This window comes from Marmota marmota, unplaced genomic scaffold (assembly GCF_001458135.2).
Source record: "Marmota marmota marmota unplaced genomic scaffold, marMar, whole genome shotgun sequence".
In the NCBI taxonomy this organism is placed as follows: Eukaryota; Metazoa; Chordata; class Mammalia; order Rodentia; family Sciuridae; genus Marmota; species Marmota marmota.
Window position 1 is genome coordinate 48073895 of NW_025999842.1, and position 20644 is coordinate 48094538.

Sequence of the window (20644 nt, forward strand, 5' to 3'; positions counted from 1 at the left end):
CGCCGGCCCCGCCCCCTGGCGGCGGAAGCCCCTCCCGCGCCCCTCCGACGCGCCCCGGGCGCGGAAACCCCCGCCGGCAAGTCACGCCCCCTTCCCGCAGGCCACGCCCCACTTCGGCCACCGACAGGGACCCTTCCCGCGGGATTTGCGGAGCTCCGCCACCCAGTACTGTGCTGGGGCGGCGCGTTTCGTCTTTGAGCCGCCCCGGATAATGACAGCTATTGCGTTTGTGCAAGGCGTTCTTGCTTCGAATCCTGGCCTTAAATGCCCTCTCAACTTTTAAAAGTTATTTCTTCAAAGTGCATTCACTGCCTAAACCTTCATTGAGCTCCTGTTCCGTGGTACACTGTAAAGTAGGTCCAGGAGACACATAAAAAGGAAAACTGGGTCCGCTCAGTCTAGAGTAAAAGAAGTGCTTTCACTGAAAAGACTTGAAAAGGAACCATTTATTCTTCCTGTGAGAGGGACAGGAGGAATTGGGGAAACCCCATGGAGGAGGGACATTTATGCTCAGCCTTGACAGTGAGTAGGATTTCTCCAGGCACAGGCCTGGGAACCTGGATTGTAAAGCATGACAGGCCTGAAGCAGTGTCTGGGGAAAAAAAAAAAAAAAACTTATTTTGCCAAATTGTGGAAGGACACACACAAACACGCGGGATAGCCTCCTCTAGTTCTTTTCTTTTGCACAATTAGACCATTATCTCTTAGAATCTACTTATTTCATCTTTTCTGAATACTTCATTCATGTCAGACTGGTGTCAGGGTGCCCAGCTCACTGACTCCAGAATCTACCACACAGGTAACACTTTTCTGCTTCCTCCCACCTCAAGTGAGATCTTCAGTGATCCATCTCTGTCAAAGTCTCCTTTTCTTTCCTAAACTTAACCTTTTTAAAATTAAATGTCAAAGGAAGCCTCAATAACAATACTTGCCATATGTTTGATGCTTTCCAGGTAACAAAACACACTCATTTTATCATTTGATTCTAACAATAACCCTATGAAAAAGGGAGGGCAGGTATTATCCTCATTACATCAAAAGGAAAGAGCTGGGAAGATAAATTATCTGGTAAGATTCTTTGATAAACAATAAAAGTAATAGCTAATATTTATTATGTGCTTTGTGTGTGAGGCATTGTTATAAATCCCTTCCATGTGTTGATTTTATCACAATCCCACACGTTAAGTACACAATTAAATTAAGTTAAATTTAATGAGGTGTGCTAAGAGAAAAGAATCCTAATAACAAAGTTCTAGCAAAGGGCTGGGAATTTGCGTTGGTTTTTAGTTACTATGACAAAATATCTAAGATAACTTATAAAGAGGAAAGATTTATTTTGGTTCACAGTTTCATAGGTTCTAATCCATGGTCACCAGACCCTTGTTGCTTAGGCCCATGGCAAAACAAAAAATTATGGAGGGGAATGTAGTGGAGCAGAGCGGCTCACCTTATAGCTGACAGTGAAGCAAAAAGAGAGCAAGAGGAAGGCGCCAGGGTCCCAGGAGCCCCTTCAAGGGCAAGCCCCTCTTGATGTACTATGTCCTACGAGGCCCCCACATCCTAAAGTTTCCACCACTTCCCAATAGCAACATCAGTTAGGAACCATGTTTTCAACATATGAGCTTTTGGAGGACATTTAAGACCTAAACCATAGTAGAATTTTATGAAATAATACTATTGTGAAATTTGAGGCAGATTTACAATTAAATCAAATATTTGTAATTTTATATTTCTTTTTATATTATAAAGGGTTCCTAAAGTCATACAAGTGGGTTTTTGTTTGTTTGTTTGTTTGTTTGTTTTCACATTTGTGTTTTGGTTATTGGTTTCCTTTTGTTTTTAAAGGGGGTGGGGGGGTCTCACTATTCTGCCCAGGCTGGCCTTGAACTCCCTGACTCAAGCAATCTTCCCTCCTCAGCCTTCCAAGTAGCTGGGACTCCAGGAATGCACCACCACAACTTGCTTAGTCATGTAGGTTTTAGGGCCCCATGAAATCTCCATCCATCCAGGATAAAACTTATTTAAAATAATAAAAATAATTTAAAAACCTATATAAATAGTAAAAAAAATATGCATAGTAATGAAATATAATGCCCATGTCATAGGAAATGAGATCCAGGTAATATTCTCTGTTGAAGTGTGTAAATTGTTTTGTTTTTTTTTTTGGTATCAGAGATTGAACTCATAGGCTCTTAACCACTGAACCACATCCCATCCCTTTATATAAGTTACTTAGGGCCTTCCTAAGTTGCTGAAGCTGGCTTTGAACTTGTAATCATCTTGCCTCAGGCTTCCAAGTCACTGGGATTATGGACCTGCAGTGCCATGCCCAGCTGCAAATCACTTCTATATGCCACTTTCTAAGAAGCATAAACTAATCTACATTCATAAGTGAATGACCTTGGTAATGTGGGAACCAACAAGATATAACCTAAAGAGATAAAGTTCATTAAAAGATTGTTATCAAATGTATAATATGTAAGGGCTATATTATGTGAAAGAAAAAATTAAGACTCCTTGTTTTGGACATAGACTTACATGGCTCCAACATTTCAATGGAATAAGAGGATTCAGAGGCAGAACCTGGGAGTTAAAAAAAAAAATCAAGTTTCAGGAGCTATAAGGATATGAAGGAATAAACAGGTGGAACGTGGTATATAGAGATGTTGGCAAACAACATGTGGTAGTCCAGACAAGCAGAGAAAGCTAACAGGGAAAGAAAGGAGGACAAATTCCTGAACAGGTGATATTCAGAGGTGCAAGCAGGTTGAGATACTGGCAGAACAACCAGGCTACAGTTCAAGGGCAGAATATTAATCCCCATGATAACAATTTGATAAGTATGAGACTGGGGCTTCCCACTAGATAAATTGTAGTAATAGTCAAGGGACTAACAGAACAAAACAGGAATCTAGTAACAGACCTGGGAGTCATCCATATTTAGCATCATAGCCTCAATCCTAGATACCGCCTACAAGCAAAGTCAGTCTGGCAGTGCAGACTAGAAATTTACTCAATCTCCCTAATTCCCTTACTTAGCAACACAGTGGCAGAGGCTTGGCCCCTGAGAAGGTGTGATATCACTATATTTCATCTTTTACCTTTGTGCCTCTGGATGACAAACCCATCTAGATGGAAGTATTAAAGTGGCACTGGGGACTTGAGATATAGCTCAATTGATAGAGTGCTTGCCTCACATGCACAAAGCCCTGGGTTCAACCCCCAGCACCAGAAAAAAAAAGAAAAACAAAAGTGGCACTGGGTTGAAAGCCACCCTTTGTTTTGCTTTGCATGGTCCAATGGCAAGAAGAGTATACTCTCTTACTCTGTCTGATTATCAAGCTTCACTGTGAATGTGTGAAGTCCTAGTTCCCCTGCCATGAGCAACAAAGGTACCACAGAGCTGGGTATAATACCAGAGGCTGCAGAGGCTGAGGCAGGAGGATTTCAAGTTTGAGGCCAGTCTCAGCAACCAGTGAAGACCTAAGCAACTTAGCAAGACCCTGTCTCAAAATAAAAAATAAGAAGGGCTTGGGATGTGGATCAGTGGTAAAGAGCCCCTAGGTTCAATCCCCAGTTCAAAAGAAATTGCACAAGCACCCTCGTAGGAGTCACTCTGTCACCTGGCCTATCTTTGGAACCGTTTTTTGTTGGCCTATAATATTCCAAAACTTGGTGACTAAAAACAATTATTTTACTTCTCAGTGTTCTCTAGGGCAGAAATTCAAAGCAGGGCTGAAAAAAATGGCTCTTCTTGGCTCCATGTAGTGTCAGCTGGGAGGCACATTTGTGGGTAAAGGACCTAAGAGGGCTTCACTCACATGCCTGACAATTGCTACTAGCTGTTAACTGAGATACCTAATTTCTCTGCCATGTGGACCATTCTGGTTTTAATATGAGATGTCTCACCAAAACTAATGTTCAAATGATTTGATTATGAGAGATTGATGCACTGATATGGATTAACTGGGCAGTAACTAGAAGCAAGTAGGGTGTGGCTGGAGGAGGTGGGTCCCTGGGGGGTGGGCAAACCTTTAGAGTTTATATTTTTTTCCCTGGTTAACAGAGCGCTCTATTTCCTGCTTGCCATGTCTTAAGCTACTTTCCTCTCCATGGACTTTCACCATGCTGTTCTGTCTCCCTCAGGCTTTGAGCAATGGAGTTGGCCATATGTGGACTGACACCTCTGAAACGGTGAGCCCCAAGTAAACTTTCCCTCCTTTAAAATTTTCTTGTTGGATCTTTTGAACACAGTAGCAAAAAAGCTAACTAAAACATGGACTCTCATCCTCACAACGGGTGTGGGTATGTGTGTTTCTGACTGCGTCTATCTCTGCCACTGTCTCTCTCATTTTATATGGACCTTTCTTTATGTAGCACCTGATTTCCAATAGAATAAAAGCAAAATCTGCAAGTTCTCAAGGATTAGCCCCAGAAGTCATACAGTATCATATGTGTCCCATTCTATTGGTCAGAGAACATCAGAGGACCAGCCTCAATTCAAAAACAAGGATAATAGACTTCACCTCTTTATAGTAGTGGAATGTGTATACAGTGGTGGGAAAAAATATTAGCAGCCATTTTTGTGAACAATTCACCACAGACACCTGCTCTTCTAGTCAAGCATTAGAGACTACCATCACTGGATGAGATGGAGCACTCCTGTAATTCCAGGCACCGGGGAGGCTAAGGCAGGAGGATCACAAGTTCAAAGCCAGTCTCAGCAAATTAGCTAGGCCCAATGCAACTCAGTGAGACCCTGTCTTTAAATAGAATACAAAAAAAAAAAAAAGCTGGTGATGTGGCTCAGTGCCCCTGGGTTCAATCCTTCATACTAAAAAAAAAAAAGACTGTGCTCTTCTCATTTCCATCTCCAGCAACATTTTCCACAGGGTTTCCATCAAAAACATCACAAGTTCCCTTTTCCATCTAAATTACTGTAAGTAATGGCAAGCTCCTTTTGAAAAACCACTATGGGTAATACAGGCATTAAACCTGCCAAGTAGAGGTATTTCCTCAATTATACTTGGAGTTTTGCCACAAACACACCCCTACTTTATCTGGCTCAATGACAGGAAGAGGCATGCTAATTCCCTTAGGCTGAAACAGGCCTGCACAATTGCTGCATATAGGATATCTACTGCTCCCTGAAACTGAGAACAGAAATAGACTATGTGTAAGAAAAATCCCAGAAAAGCTACATTTGAAAACTATACAACAAAGGTAGATTATTTCAGTTTAACCATCTGAATATCATTATATACCAAGCCTCATGGCATATTCTGGACATTAATTACACATCGTGTCTGCCATCCTGCAGTTCACAGAGTAGTAAATAATAAATCTGGTAAAGGGAATCAGAAATCTTGGTTCCTCTCTCTGCACTCAAATTGTTGTCACTACCTAACAGAGAATATTTTAAGTCTCTACCATTCTAGACTATATGTGAATTATGAAGATAAAACATCTTTTTTTCATATTAATATACAAATATTATCGAGCCCCATTTTATCGTAATTTAGTTTGGGAAGTAACCACAGAACAATTTTAGGAAAATGATGGTTTATTTTGATTCTCAGTGATAAATAAGGAATGATGATACGGCCTTTAGGTGTGTCTAATCCACACTGGGTAAAAGATTACTGGGGTCAAAAGAAGAGAAGGTTGCAGGCTCATTCACAGACATAAAGAGCCTAAGACAGGGAAAAGATGGGAAAGACCTTATAAGCATGGATACTCAATTAGTGGGAAACAAGTCAGTTTCCTACTATGGGAAATGACTGAGACAGAACACCAGACTTTTAAAAGTGCTTGTGGTCCTCCCACCATACCTCCCTCCCCCTCCCCACTCCACCCTACCTCACCCTGCAGACAGTCAACTTGCCATGACTGAGCTTTTTCCCAGTGACAGAGAGGAGGCTGTTAGGTTAAATAGAAACTGTATTTCCAATGCCCACTTAACAGACATGGGGTTGGGGAGAAAAATGGCCTTGAAGTAATATCATTGGACTTTGCTGGACAGACAAAAGTAACCCACAATCAATACCATAGATGACTTCGGATGTTGCATGACAACAAAAAACAAATTATTTGGACCCACTGTGAGGCACCTCACCAGTGGAACAGAATTTGTAAGTGTTCTTAGCAAGTCTTGGTACAAACCCATCAACAACTAGAATAGTAGCAGAAGAGACTATTGAATAAAATTACCAAGAGAAAAATTAGAAGAGTAATCCCCTGAATTACATGGAGTTTGCTTATAATATTGGCATAGCCCAGAGCTGACTAGGTTAGTTGGGTTTTGTTGGGGCTAGGGTTGTGGCTCAGTAGCAGAGTGCTCTTCTAGCATGTGTGAGGCACTGAGTTCAATCCTCAGCACCACATAAAGATAAATAAATAAAGGTATTGTGTCCATCTACAACTAAAAAATATTTTTTTAAAAAATTTTTGTGTTGTTATTGTTGTTTTACATTACTGGGGATTGAACACAGAGGTTTGTTATCACTAACCTACACCACCAGCCCTATTTATATTTTTATTTTGAGATAGGGTCTCACTAAGTTGCCTAAGGTGGCCTCAGACCTGCCATCCTCCTGCTTCAGCCCCCCAAGGTGCTGAAATTATAGGTGTGCACTACCATGTCAGGCTATTGGTTTGTTAAATAACCCCTAGAAATAGTGGTAATAGTGGAATTGAAATTGTAATGTGGTAGTTTCTAAGCAAACAAATTCCTCCACTTAGAAAATGAATTGTCTTGGGAGTGGTTCTTAGTTATTCAAAACAGATGTGTAGTAGAAAGTTGCTTTGGTAGAAAGTTGGTATTGGCAAAGTATCACCCTTTAGTTTGGTTTTGTTTGGCTCCCCCAAGGCACACATATGTATTGTACTTGTTGGAAAACATGTGAAGGATAAATATTAAGGTTATGTTATGCTATTATTGCCTGTGACCTCCACTCTCCAGGGAAAAATCTTCCTGGAAAGTTGGATCAATGAGATGAAAAATGCACCCAGAAAACAATTAAGGACCATGCATCTCTAGGCTTTATGAATGGAGGGATTTTATCTGGTTTGTGTACTATTGTATTTTAGTTCCAAACACAGTGGTTCAAATAAGCCTCCTTCATTAAATATTTGTCAAAAAAATAAAAAGAATGGATCTAATTGAAGATGAGTGAGGTAATGTGTATTTCCTACAATTTGACAGATTTGGAATTCAGAGGAAAATTACCAGAACTTAACACCTAAAAATGATAGATGTAATGTTCTTTAACATGTTTTTTTAAATATATATATTTTTAGTTGTCGAAGGTCCTTTATTTATTTATTTACTTATTTATTTATATGTGGTGCTGAGAATTGAACCCAGTATCTCATGCATGCTAGGCAAGCATCTACCACTAAGCCATGACTCCAGCCCTTTTAACATGTTTTATATACATGGTTGAGCTTAGTAGAAAAGGTAAAGGAAGAGGTTAGAATCTAGAGAAAGGGCAAATCCCAAAAGATAAGCAAATGCTAAAGCTGGCACAAGCCTCTACATAGAGTGATAAAATTGAGCTCCCATTCAAGGTGAAAAGTGAGGTAATACCTGACCAACACAATTCCTCAAGGCTTGAATCAACTCAGAGGAAAAAGTGTCTTTTCGACCTTAAGGGGTGCCATTTGCATTGTTTTAAAAATTTGTTTGTTTTAGTTGTTGATAGACCTTTATTTTGTTTATTTATATATGGTGCTAAGAATCGAATCCAGACCCTCACACATGCTAGGCAAGTGCTCTACAACTGAGCTACAACCCCAGGCCTCATTTATATTGTTTATACTAACAAAAGCACTGAGCTGGCTTTTGCCTGAAATCATCTGCCTTTTTCTGTTTATTTCAATTTCTTTGTCTTTCATAGGTCACACTATTGGAAGACATTTGGTTCTGAAAAACAAACTTTATGTTAGTAAATTGCGGGGGAAAAAAAACTCTTCCCTACAGACAGATTTAGCATTAATTCTTTGTATTAATACTGGGAAGAAGAGGAAAAGAAAAAAAAAAAAACACGTCCCTGAAAATTCCTAACATAGGCCCACTGTCATTCAAATTCAGTTAGAATACATGTTGTCTTCATGGCCTGAGAAACTCCAAGACAAAAAATGACCTAACAGAATCAAATGTCAACTTTTTCTAACAGATTTACTTTGAAACAAATTTTCAAAGAATTCTCACAGTTAAAATCCCAAGGAGCATGAATTCACAACCAAAAATCACAAAATATATGCATAACCAAGCCATCATGAGCAAGAATTGTAACAATAGTACACTTTATGCTTTCAATATAGCTCTTGATGCTCTGTCATTGCAACTTATTTTCAAAAGGATGTTTCTTTCTGGTCCTCTCTCCCTCCTCCTCCCTAATTTCTCCCCCTTCCCTACTCTGAGAGGAAACAAGATTACTTCTTCCCCAGCCTAGAGAGAATTATCTGTCCTTGAACACACACCCACCACAGGATGAAGTAATTCAGATTTGGGGGATGGCACCAGAAGATCTCAGAAATAACTGTCTCCCAAATTAACAAGTGAATTGCAACTCTCACAGAGAACATGTGGAATATAGGCTTTGATTCACCTCTTTTAAAACCTCCTGTTCCCCCAGATAGCAGAATCACAGCCTCTGGGACAGGAATCCCTGTGTTTCTCCTTTGCTAGCAAAGCAATAAACTTCTTTTTCCTTTTTCTCAAAACTGTATCTTCATTATTGGATTGGCTTTGGGGAAAAGAACTGAGCTTTTGGTAACAGAATCAACAAAATTAACATTTCAAACCCTTAAGGATTACAGTTATAGGAATGATCAGACACAGAAAGTAATAAAACATGTTTAATATATTTGAAAAGAGATTCCAAGACAGCCAAGTGGACATGCTCATCACTCACTTCCTCCTCCACAAAGAAGAACCAAAACAGCAAATGAGCTGGGCATGGTGGTGCAAACCTGTAATCACAGCAGTTACAGAGGCTGAAGCAGGAGGATCACAAGTTTATGTCCAGCCTCAGCAACCAGTGAGGCCCTGAGTAACTTAGTCTGACCCTTTCTCAAAAAATAAATTAATTAATTAATTTAATTAAATTAAATAAAGGGCTGTAGATATATCTCAGGGTTAATCACCTCTGGGTTCAATCTTCCAATCTCCCAGTAACAACAACAAAATAGCAAATGAAGAGCTGCATTTTGAGGTGAGTGGCAAAGAGAGAACACTGCAACTCAGCAAAGGAGAGAGAGGAACACTGTAAGACAAGGAGATCCAGGATGGTGGCATAGGGAGGATAAAATGCATTGGCAACTGTGACCTTTGTCTTCCTCATTGGAGGGTTTCCCCGTTGCATGGGGAAAGATTCAATAAGGTAGTCTAGGCAGACCCAATTGCCACAGCAATACTATCCTAGTTTCATGGTTGTCAAAGGCTTGGAGTCTAGTTAGGGATGTACCTGGAGTCTGAACAATAGCTTTGCCTCAGAATGAGAATTTACATTGTTCTTTCCAAACCCCACAGCCCAGGTTGTGTCATCATCTTGAGAACAGAGTCACTGTCATAATTCATACCCTGCATATCCCCATCACTGGGGCCCCACAAGCATTCTGTCACACTAACAGAAGGTTATGGTGGATGTGGGAGGAAGGTTCTGGGATTGAACCCAGGAGCACTATATCGCTGAGTGACATCCTCAGTCCTTTAAAAATTTTTTTAAATATATTCGAACAGGGTCTAAAGTGCTAAGTTGCTGAAGGTCTTGAAGAATTTCTCAGGCAGGCCTCAAACTTGCCCTCCTCCCCCATCAGCCTTCAAACTTGCTGGGAATGCACCACCATTCTGGTCTAGAAAATTAGGTGTTTTGAAATATCCCAGTTAGACCAAAAGGAATGAAGAAAGCCTCCAATACTTATGGGAAAAAATATTTGAATTGTGAAGTTGCCATAGGCAAAGAGAAAAAAAAAAGGCATAGAAAACCTATTCAATGAAGTAATAGCTGAATACTTCTCTAATCTTGGGAAACATGGACAACCAGGTCCACAAGGCTCAGAGGATTCTAAATAGATTTGACCAAAAAAAAAAAAAAAAAAAAAAAAACCCTCATCAGGGCATTTTATAATCAAACTGTCCAAAACCCAAGACAAAGCTGGACATGGAACATGCCTGTAATCCTAGCAATTATAGCCTCAGCAATTTATTTAAAAAAAAATATATATATATAATACAACAAAAATTAAAAAGTGTTGGGGATGTGGCTCAGTGGAATAGTGCCCCCAGATTCAATTCCCTAGTACAAAACAAAAAATTCCAAGACAAGTTTTCAGCAATGGCAAGATCCAGCCCTGCCAAGGATGTCAGATTTCATTGTCCTTTTCAGCACTTCTTCAGTATTATTTACTCCTTACCCCCTATTCCCTCAATACAATGATTTCATCCAACCCCTCAAAAAATTAAAAAAAAAATCCAAGACAAAAAAAATCAAGCAAAAACGGCAAAAGAAAAGTGCCAACTCACATTTATAGATTCCTCCGACCATTAGACTAACAGCAGATTACTTAGAAACCTTACAGGCCAGGAGGAAATGGAATGTTCTATTCAAAGTTCTAAAAAAAAAAAAAAAAAACAAAAAGAAAAGATCTGCCAACCAAGAATATTACAACCATGAAGTTTTCCTTCAGAAATGAAGAAGAATACTTTCTAAGACAAAAATTTGAGGAAATTCATCATCACTAGACCAGTTCAACAAAAAAAATATCTAGAGGAATACTTTTTCTAGAAGTAAAAAGACAGTAACTACCATCATGAAAGAATAAAACTACACAAGAAAGAATAAACTCATGAATAAAACTCACCAGTAAAGCAGATGTACAAATGAAAAAGAGAAAAGAAAATCAATTCCAATCATTATAGAAAACCACCAACCACATGCATGTGCATGTGTGCACGCACACACACACACACACATACACACAAAACAATATGAGAGAAAAGAACAAAAATATGCAACACAATTAGAAAACAATTAGCAAAATTGTAGGAATAAATCCTGCTTATAAATAATAACCTCAAATGTAAATGAGTTAAATCCCCCAAAGGATATAAAGAGGTTCAATTGAACAACAATAACAACAACAACAACAACAAAAAAAAACCTATATGGTACCTACAGAAATACTTCAAAAGTTAAGTGTTGAAGTTAAGGGTTGAAAAAAAATATTCCATGAAATGGAAGTTAAAAGTAAGTGAGAATAGCTATATTTATGTCGATAAAATTGATTTCAAGTAAAAAAAATGGTAAAAAAGGGACAAAGAGTAGCAGGATATAAAATTAACACCCATAAATCAATTGCATTCCTTTACACCAATGATGAACCCACTGAAAGTGAAATCTCTTTAGGAAAATATCTATAGGAAATATCTTTAGGAAAACTATCCCATTCACAATATCCTAAAAGAATAAAATAAAATATTTGGAAATCAATCCAACAAAAGAGGTGAAAGACCTCAGACCAATAAAAAAAGAAATTGAAGAAAACCTTAGAAGATGGAAAGATCTCCCATGCTCTTGGATAGGCAGAATTAATATTTTCAAAATGACCATACTACCAAAAGCACTATACAGATGTAATGAAATTCCTAATAAAGTTCTGATGATGGTCTTCACAGAAATAGATAAAGCAATCATGAAATTCATTTGGAAAAAGAAGAGATCCAGAATAGCCAAAGCAATCCTTAGCAAGAAAAGTGAAACAAGAGGCATCACAATACTAGACCTTAAATTTTATAAAAAAACGGCATGGTATTTATTGGCCACCAAAACAGACATGAAGACCAATGGAATAGAAGACACAGAGACAAAACCACATAAATATAGTTATCTAATACTAGACAAAGTTACCAAAAACATACATCAGAGAAAAGATAGCCTCTTCAACAAATGGTGCTGAGAAAACTGGAAATGCATATATAGCAAAATAAAATTAGACCCCTATCTCACACCCTGCACAAAACTCAAAGTGGATCAAGGACTTAGGCATTAGACCAGAGACCCTGCACCTGCTAGAAGAAAATGTATGCCCAAATCTCCATCATGTCAGCTTAGGAACTGAATTCCTCAACAAGACTTCTAAAATACAAGAAATAAAATGAAGAATCAATAAATGGGATTGTATTAAACTAAAAAGTTTTTTCATAGCAAAGAAAACAATCAAGTATGTGAAGAGAGAGCCTACAGAATGAGAGAAAATCTTTGCCACCTGTACTTCAGATAGAGCATTAATCTCCAGGATATACACAGGACTAAAAAACCTTAACACCAAAACAAACAAACAAACAAACGAAAACAAATAACCCAACCAATAAATGGGCAAAATAGATACTTCACAGAACAAATATAAATGGTCAACAAATATATGAAAAAAATATTCAACATCACTAGCAATTAGATGAATCTAAATAAAAACTACACTGAGATTCCATCTCAGTCCAGTCAGAAAGACATTATAAAAAACACAAGTAACAATAATTATTGGCAAGGTTTTTGGGCAAAATGTTCACTCATACATTGCTGGTGGCACTACAAATTGGTGCAACCACTCTGGAAAGCAGTATGGAGATTCCTTGGAAAACTTGGAATGGAACCGCCATTTCACCTAGTTATCCCACTCCTTCGTATATACCCTAAAGACTCAAAATTAGGGTACTACAGTATTGTGGCCACATCAATGTTCATAGCAGCTCAATTCACAATAGCCAAGCTATGGAACCAACAGATGAATGGATAAAGAAAATGTAGTATATATATACAATGCATATTACTCAACCGTAAAGAAGAATGAAATTATGTCAGTAAATAGATGGAACTGGAGATTATCATGCTAAGTGAAATAATCCAACCCCAAAAAACCAAAGCCAAAATGTTGTCTCTGATATGTGGATGTTAACATACAATAAGGGGCAGAGGAAGGGAAGAGTAGAAGTTCATTGGATGAGGCAAAGTGGAATGAAGGTAAGGGAGGGGGCATGGGAATGGGAAAGACAGTAGAATGAATAAGATATAACTTTCCTATGTTCATGCATGAATACACAGTCAGTGAAACTTCATATCATGCCCAACCACAAGAATGGATTTCTAATTATATAAATTATACTTCATGTATGTATAATATATCAAAATGCACTCTACTGTCATGTATATCTAAAAAGAACAAATAAAAAAAGACAAACTTCATATAATAATGAAGGAATCAATTCAATAAAAGGAAATAATAGTTATAAATATAAATGTGCCTAATGCTGGATCACCCAATTATATGACATATTTGAAACAACAAAAATAGAATATTGAAATAATAGTAAGTAATAATAGGGGTTGGGGATGTGGCTCAAGCGGTAACACGCTTGCCTGGCATGCGCAGGGCGCTGGGTTCGATCCTCAGCACCACATAAAAATAAAATAAAGATGTTGTATCCACCAAAAACTGAAAAATAAATATTTTTTAAAAAATAGTAAGCAATAATAGCGTCATAAATATTAAAAGTGACCTCTTGGTCCTCTTCACATCACCCTGTAGGCAAAACTAATAGAGATGAAAGTAGAAAAGGAGACAGGCATGGGGTGCATGCCTGTAATTCCAGCGGGATGAATAGACTGAGGCAGGAATATCACAAGTTCAAAGCCAACTTCAGTAACTTAGTGAGGCCCTAAGCAATGTAGTGAGACCCTATCTCAAAATAAAATATAAAAAGAGCTGGGGATATGACTCAGTGGTTAAGCACCTCTGGGTTCAATCAATTGATACCAAAAAAAAAGTATGAAATAAGATGGTAGAAATTAGTCCAGTTATAACAAAAATTACATCCAATATAAGTGAATGATATGTCTAGTTAAGAGACATAAAGACTGACACATTACAGTTAGTAGTTAGTCTAGCCTGAAAATAGAACAATGCTTAACTAATTCATACTCCCCCCCCCCAAAAAAAAAAAACAGGTAAAGAAAAAACTTACCTCAAGTTGTGTTATAACACCAGAAATACAACAAAAAAAGTACAATAGGGAAAATCTTCAGATCTCTCTCAACAATAGGCAGAATAGCTCAAGTCTTAACAAAAACTATTAGCAAAACTGGAATGATAAATTCTGATGATGGGCTGAAAGTGGCCAACACCCGAATACCAGCAACTTGGGAGACTGAGGCAGGAAGATCACAAATTGGATATTCAGCATCTTAGCAAGACCTTGTCTCAAAAGAAAAAATAGGGACTGTGGTTGTAGCTCAGCGGTAAAGCAACCTTTAGTTCAATCCCCGTTACCAAAAAAAGTTTGATGCAGGGTATCATGGGCATTTGATAAAGTGAATGGCTTTAGAAAGGAATCACAGAAGCAAAAGGCATTGAGGCTTTGAAAGGAATTTGAATTTAGAGTTTGTGGACAATTGGGCGTCAGAGCAGATTCCCTTAAGACTGTCAGATTATTAAATATCTATTCACTTATTATTATAAATAGAACTTGCCCATAAAGTCTTACTTAAGCAAAACCTCAAAGCACAATTCAATTCATTTAATCTAATTCAATAAATTAAGCAAATATTTTTACTGCAATGTACCATGAGCTAAGTAGATTTGTGAGCTAGCTCCCTCCCTCCCATAAAAGAATTGGTGCTTGGCTTATAACTGTTTAATTTATTGCTCAATGATGCCTAAATAAATAGGGGTTTAGTTAAATTTTCATAGATAATAAACAGTGCTGTTTTTATCTTAGAGTTTTATGTATCTTTTGTGAACTAATACTCATCTCGGGCTGGTGATGTAGCTCAGTGGCAGAGCACCTGGCAATCATGCTGGTGCAAGGCCCTGGGTATCTTTCATCCTCAGCACAGCAAAAAACAAAACAACAACAAAAACAACTTCTCATCTTAATGTATTGTTCAAGTTAAGAATTTAATATTCTAAAATGTCTGTCCCCTAATAAAAGTGCAATCAACTAAAAGGATAGAACTAAGTGGAATCCTCTAAAAAAGGATGAATGTGAGACCTTAAGCGGCTTTTGACTATTCATTTGAGCTCAGTGCTGTAAAATATAACCGTCATGCCAACTTAGCAACAGTAGGCATTTCATCAATTCTCAAAGATGAAAATAGTGTCTAACATCTTATGCTACCAAAACAAAGCAAAACAATAAGGTTACACAGAGGTTAACTTGGGTGGGGATGGGAAGTCAAACCCATAGTAAAGCCCTCAAATTTACCTAAGAAAAAGAGTCATCTGTAACAAGCATTCAAACAGGAGGGAATGAAAACAACATATTAATATATGCCATTTTGGGGGGCTGGGGTTGTGACTCAGTGGCAGAGTGATTTCCTTGCACATGTGAGGCACTGTGTTTGATCCTCAGCACCACACAAAAATAAATAAACAAAATAAAGGTATTGTGTCCATGTATAACTAAAAAATATATTTTTTAAATATGCCATTTTTAATAGCAACACAGTAATATATGCCATTCAGTAAAAAAGCTGTATTGTAAGGTTATAATGTGTGTCTCTGGTCTTGTGGATGTATATGCAATTAAGTTTTTTGTTTTTGTAAGCAATAGTTATAATAAAACTAGTAGTCTTGCCCATATGTCTAGGATTGAAGCCAGGGATGCTCTACCACTGAGCTGCACCCCTATTTTGTTTCTTATCTTGAGACAGAATCTTGCAGAGGCTGGTCTTGAACTTATGATCCTCCTGCCTCAACCTCCTGAGTAGCTGGAATTAAAGGCATGTACCACTACACCTGGCACTTTAGAATTTTTTAAATTAAGTGTACATTTTAATTTAGATTTTTATAGCTGTTTTATGTTTGTTGTTTGTTTGTGAACCACTGGGGAGTTAATCCAGGGATTCTCACTTGCTATGCAAGTGCTCTACTAGTGAGCTACATCTTCAGCTGTTCTAAAAATTTATTTTGAGGCATGGACTTGCTAAGTTGCTATGGCTGACCTTAAACTTGCAATCCTCTTGCTTCAGTCTCCTAAGTAGTTGTGATTACAGTTGTGCATCACCACTCCCAGCTAGCTATTTTAAATGTTCAATCTGCTGGATTTATAGCAAAGGGAAAAAGATGGAAAGTTTTTGTCAAAAACTAGGGGGATGTAGCTCACTGGTAGAGCACTTGCCTAGCATGTACCAGGCCATGGTGGTCAATCTCCAGCACTAACAAAAACACCTGGATAATAAGACAAGGGAAAAGAAAGTCAGTTGTGTGACATAATAGAGACAGCATCTGTAGAACTTCCTGAGATTCAGAAAACCATATCATGCTGACTGGTTGGCACAGTTGCTAGATAAACATTTTAGGTCAAAAAAAGAAAATTAGGATGTTAAGGATTTTTGTTTGTTTGTTTGTTTCACCCAAAATCTTCTTAAACTTTTAATAAAAGATTCAATTAATTTTGTGGGGATTTTTGCTTGTTTTTTTTTTTTGTTGTTGTTTTGTTTTGTTTTGGTACCAGGGATTGAACCATTAGGTGCTTAACCACTGAGCAACATCACCATCCCTTTTTATTTTGATACAGGGTTTCACTAAGTTGCATAGGGCCTCTGAAAATTACTGAGGCTGGTCTTCAACTTGTAATCCTCCTGCGTCAGTCTTCAAGTCACTGGGATTACAGGCATGTGCCACCACACCTGGCTCACCTGATGGTTTTTAATTTGACAGTAATTAGAAGACAATATAGTCATTTAACTTAATAAACTGTTAAATGAATATACATGATTTTTCCAAATAATGTTTTATAGTTTTTCATGTATAGGTCATACATAATTTATGTAACTTTAATTAGAATGTATTCCTGTTTTGTTTTTGTGCATATTGAACTTAGGAACATTTTACCATTGAGCTACATTCCCAGTTCCTTTTACTTTTTATTTTAAGACACGGTATTGCTCAATTGTCAAGGCTGTCTTCAAACTTGCAATCCTCTTGTCTCTGCCTCCCTGGTTGCTGGGATTACTGGTGTGCACCACCACGCCTGGCAAGGTATTTAATTTTTTAAAGATTATAATAGTAGCATCATTTTATAAATTCCATTTTCTACTTATTTGCTTTTACTAAACAAATGCAACTGATTGTAGTATGTGTGCTTGTATCCAGCGATCTTAACAAATCCACTTTCAAGTTCTGTTTTTCTGTAGATTCATTTGAATTCTCCATGTACACCGTAGCCTTTAAAATCTGCCCACAAATTCTTTGATGCACCTGTCTTTGATGGAGCCTAATTTTCATGCATTGAATGTAAATCACATTTAGTACCTTGCTTTTAAAAAATAGAATGTGGCAGAAATGACAAGAGTATGATTTCCAAGAAAAGGTTATAAAATATGTGTTGGTTTCTATCGTGTTCTCTCTTAGATAATTTATTCTGGGAAGCCAGTTGCCATGTCAGGAGGACTCTCAAACAGCCGTGTGCAAAGATCCATATGTCAACCAATGTGTGAGCAAGAGATATTGGAAGATGCTCTTCTAGCTGCAGCCCAGTTTTCATTTAATTGTAACCCTAATTGATATCATGAAAACCCTTAAAAAAGTCAACCCATTAAGTCACTCTTGAATTCTTGACCCATAAACCCTGTGAGATAAGTATTTGTTGCTTCAAACTGCTAAATTTGGGGGAAATTTGTTATGCAACAATAGATATCTAGGATACACACTATCATGTTTTATTTGCAAATAATAATAGCTTTATTTTTCTTCTCATTTTTTATTTTATTTATTTTCCTGACTTATTACACTAACTAGGTCAGTTTTGAATAGAAGTAATGAAGTGCACATTTGCATCTCATTCCTAGTTTCAAGGAGATTTCATTTATTTATCATTAAATTTGATGCTATGATAGGCTTTTTTTTTGTAAATATCATTTATTAAATCAAGAATTTTCCTTTCTGTTCCTAAATTGTTAAGAGTTGTCTTTTTCTTTTTCAAAATCATGAATAGATGTTGAATTTAATTAAAGATAACCACATATGTTTTCTCTTCTTTATTTGGATGTAAGGTGAACTACATGCATTGATTTTGAAGTGTTGTCAATTTTACACTCCTATAAAAATTCAAATAGATTATCATGGATTTTTTGCAAATATTATATTTGGGATTTTTGCACTTTCATTCATGAAACTGGACTATAATGTTTCCTTTTTAGAAGTTTTCTTACCATATGGGTGTGATGGCACATGCCTATAATCCAAGTGACTAGGGAGACTGAGGCAGGAGAATCACAAGTTCAAAGACAGCCTCAGAAATTTAGCAAGGCCCTGAGCAACTTATTGAGACCTGGTCTGTCTGTCTCTCTCTGTCTCTCTCTGTTTCCCCCACCCCACCCCACCCCTCTCTCCCTTTCTTTCTCTCTCTCTCTCTAGATATACGTACATAGATAGATAGATAGATAGATAGATAGACAGACAGACAGACTGGGGATGTGATTCAATCCCCAGCACTACAATCAATCAATCAATCAATAACTATAATTAAAAACACTCCAAAAAAGAAAACTCTAAGCCCAGATAGTTTTACTGGTGAGTTATTTATACACTTAAGGAAAAATAAAACCAATTGTATGCAAACTTTTTCAGAATACAGAAAATAATTATAAACTCTCAGCTTATTTTNGGAATCAAGGTAATGTTGGCCTTATAAAATAAGCTGAGAGTTTATAATTATTTTCTGTATTCTGAAAAAGTTTGCATACAATTGGTTTTATTTTTCCTTAAGTGTATAAATAACTCACCAGTAAAACTATCTGGGCTTAGAGTTTTCTTTTTTGGAGTGTTTTTAATTATAGTTATTGATTGATTGATTGATTGTAGTGCTGGGGATTGAATCACATCCCCAGTCCCTTTTATTTTATTTGGAGACAAGTTCTCGCCAAGTTGCTGAGGTTGGTCTCAAACTTGTGATTCTCCTGTATCAGTCTTCCTGAGTCCCTGGGATTACAGGTGTGAGCTACTGTTTCTGACTTATTTTTATATTTTTATTAAATATAAGTTGAATTCTTTAATTTCTTTAGAATTTTCAAATGTGTTAGGATAAATAGAATCCCCTTGAGGGCTGGGGATGTAGCTCAGTTGCTACAGTAATCCCCAGCACCCAGGGGTGCTTAACCACCAAGCCATATCCCCAGCTCTTTTTAACATTTTGTTTTGAGGGAGGGTCTTGCTGAGTTGCTTAGGGCCTCACTAACTTGCTGAGGCTGGCTTTGAACTTGTGATTCTCCTGCCTCAGGCTCCTGAGTTGCTGGGGTTACAGGTGTGCACCACCATGGCTTTTTATTCTTTCTTTTTTTCTGTCCCTGGGTGGGCTTGAACCACCAACCTTTGGGTTAACAGCCAAACACACTGATTGTGCCACAGAGACAGGTGCTCCCTTTATTCTTTATTTATTGCTCTTACTTTATTCACTCCTGATCCTAGTCATTATGCTTCCTCTGTTTTCTTAATGGGTCTTGTTAGAGGTTTTTAAATTATGATATTATCATAAATAACACCATTTGACTTTCTTGATTTTTCTGCATTATACAAGTGTTTTCTATTTTGCGTCTTTTTTTTTTAATTTGCTGTTATTCTATAATCTTGCAAAAGTTATTCAGAGACAGGAGCTGGGAGGCTGAAGGATTTCGAGTGAGGCACTAAGCAACTCAGTGAGACCCTGTCTCTACATAAAGTACAAAATAGGGTTGGAGATATGGCTCAGTGGTGGAGTATCCCTGAATTCAATTCCCTGTACTGCCACACCACCCCCCCAAAAAAGTTACTTAGATTATTGATTTCCAATTTCTTTCTTTCCTTCCTTCCTCTCTCCTTCTCTCCCTCCCTCCTCCTCCCTCCCTCCTTTCTTGCTAGGGATCAAACCTAGGCCTTACACAAACTAGGCAAAAGTGCTCTACCACTGAGCTATATCCCCAGCTCTCTTCTTTTTTAATTTATATATTTATGGCTACAAAATTATTTCTAAGAATTTCACACATTTTGATATTCTATATTTGCCTTCATTCAGTTGAAAATATTATTTTAGTTTGAAATCTAGTGTATTTTACAGTGTTTTTATATCAGGACTTATTGAAAGCTATAAGATATGTGATATTGCTGGAAAGAAGGCAAAAGACCACCGGAACATAATAGAATGCCCCAAATCAGATCCACACATATGTGTTTACTTGGTTTATGAGAAAGGTGCTCTGCAAGGAAATGGAGAAAGGACATTTTTGTCAAACAATTGAGATTGAGTCTACTGGATATCTATACAGGAAAAGAAATCAATCTTGGCCATTACTTCCCTCCATATACAAAAACCAGTTGTAGCTGGATTTAAACCTAATTTAAATGATAAAACAATAAAGCTTCTATCTACAAAATAATAAAAAAAGATTATGGCAACAATTTCTTAGAATTAACACACAACACTTGTTCATACAAACACACAACATAAGAAAAACAGATGGATCAGTTACATTCATTAATATTAAAATGTTTCTTCATCAGAAGACACCATGGAGAAAGTGAAAAAACAAGTTGTAGGGAAAGTAAATGCAATTTATATAAACTCAAAGAATCCTTGTAAAGAACACAACAAATCAATTTTAAAAAACTG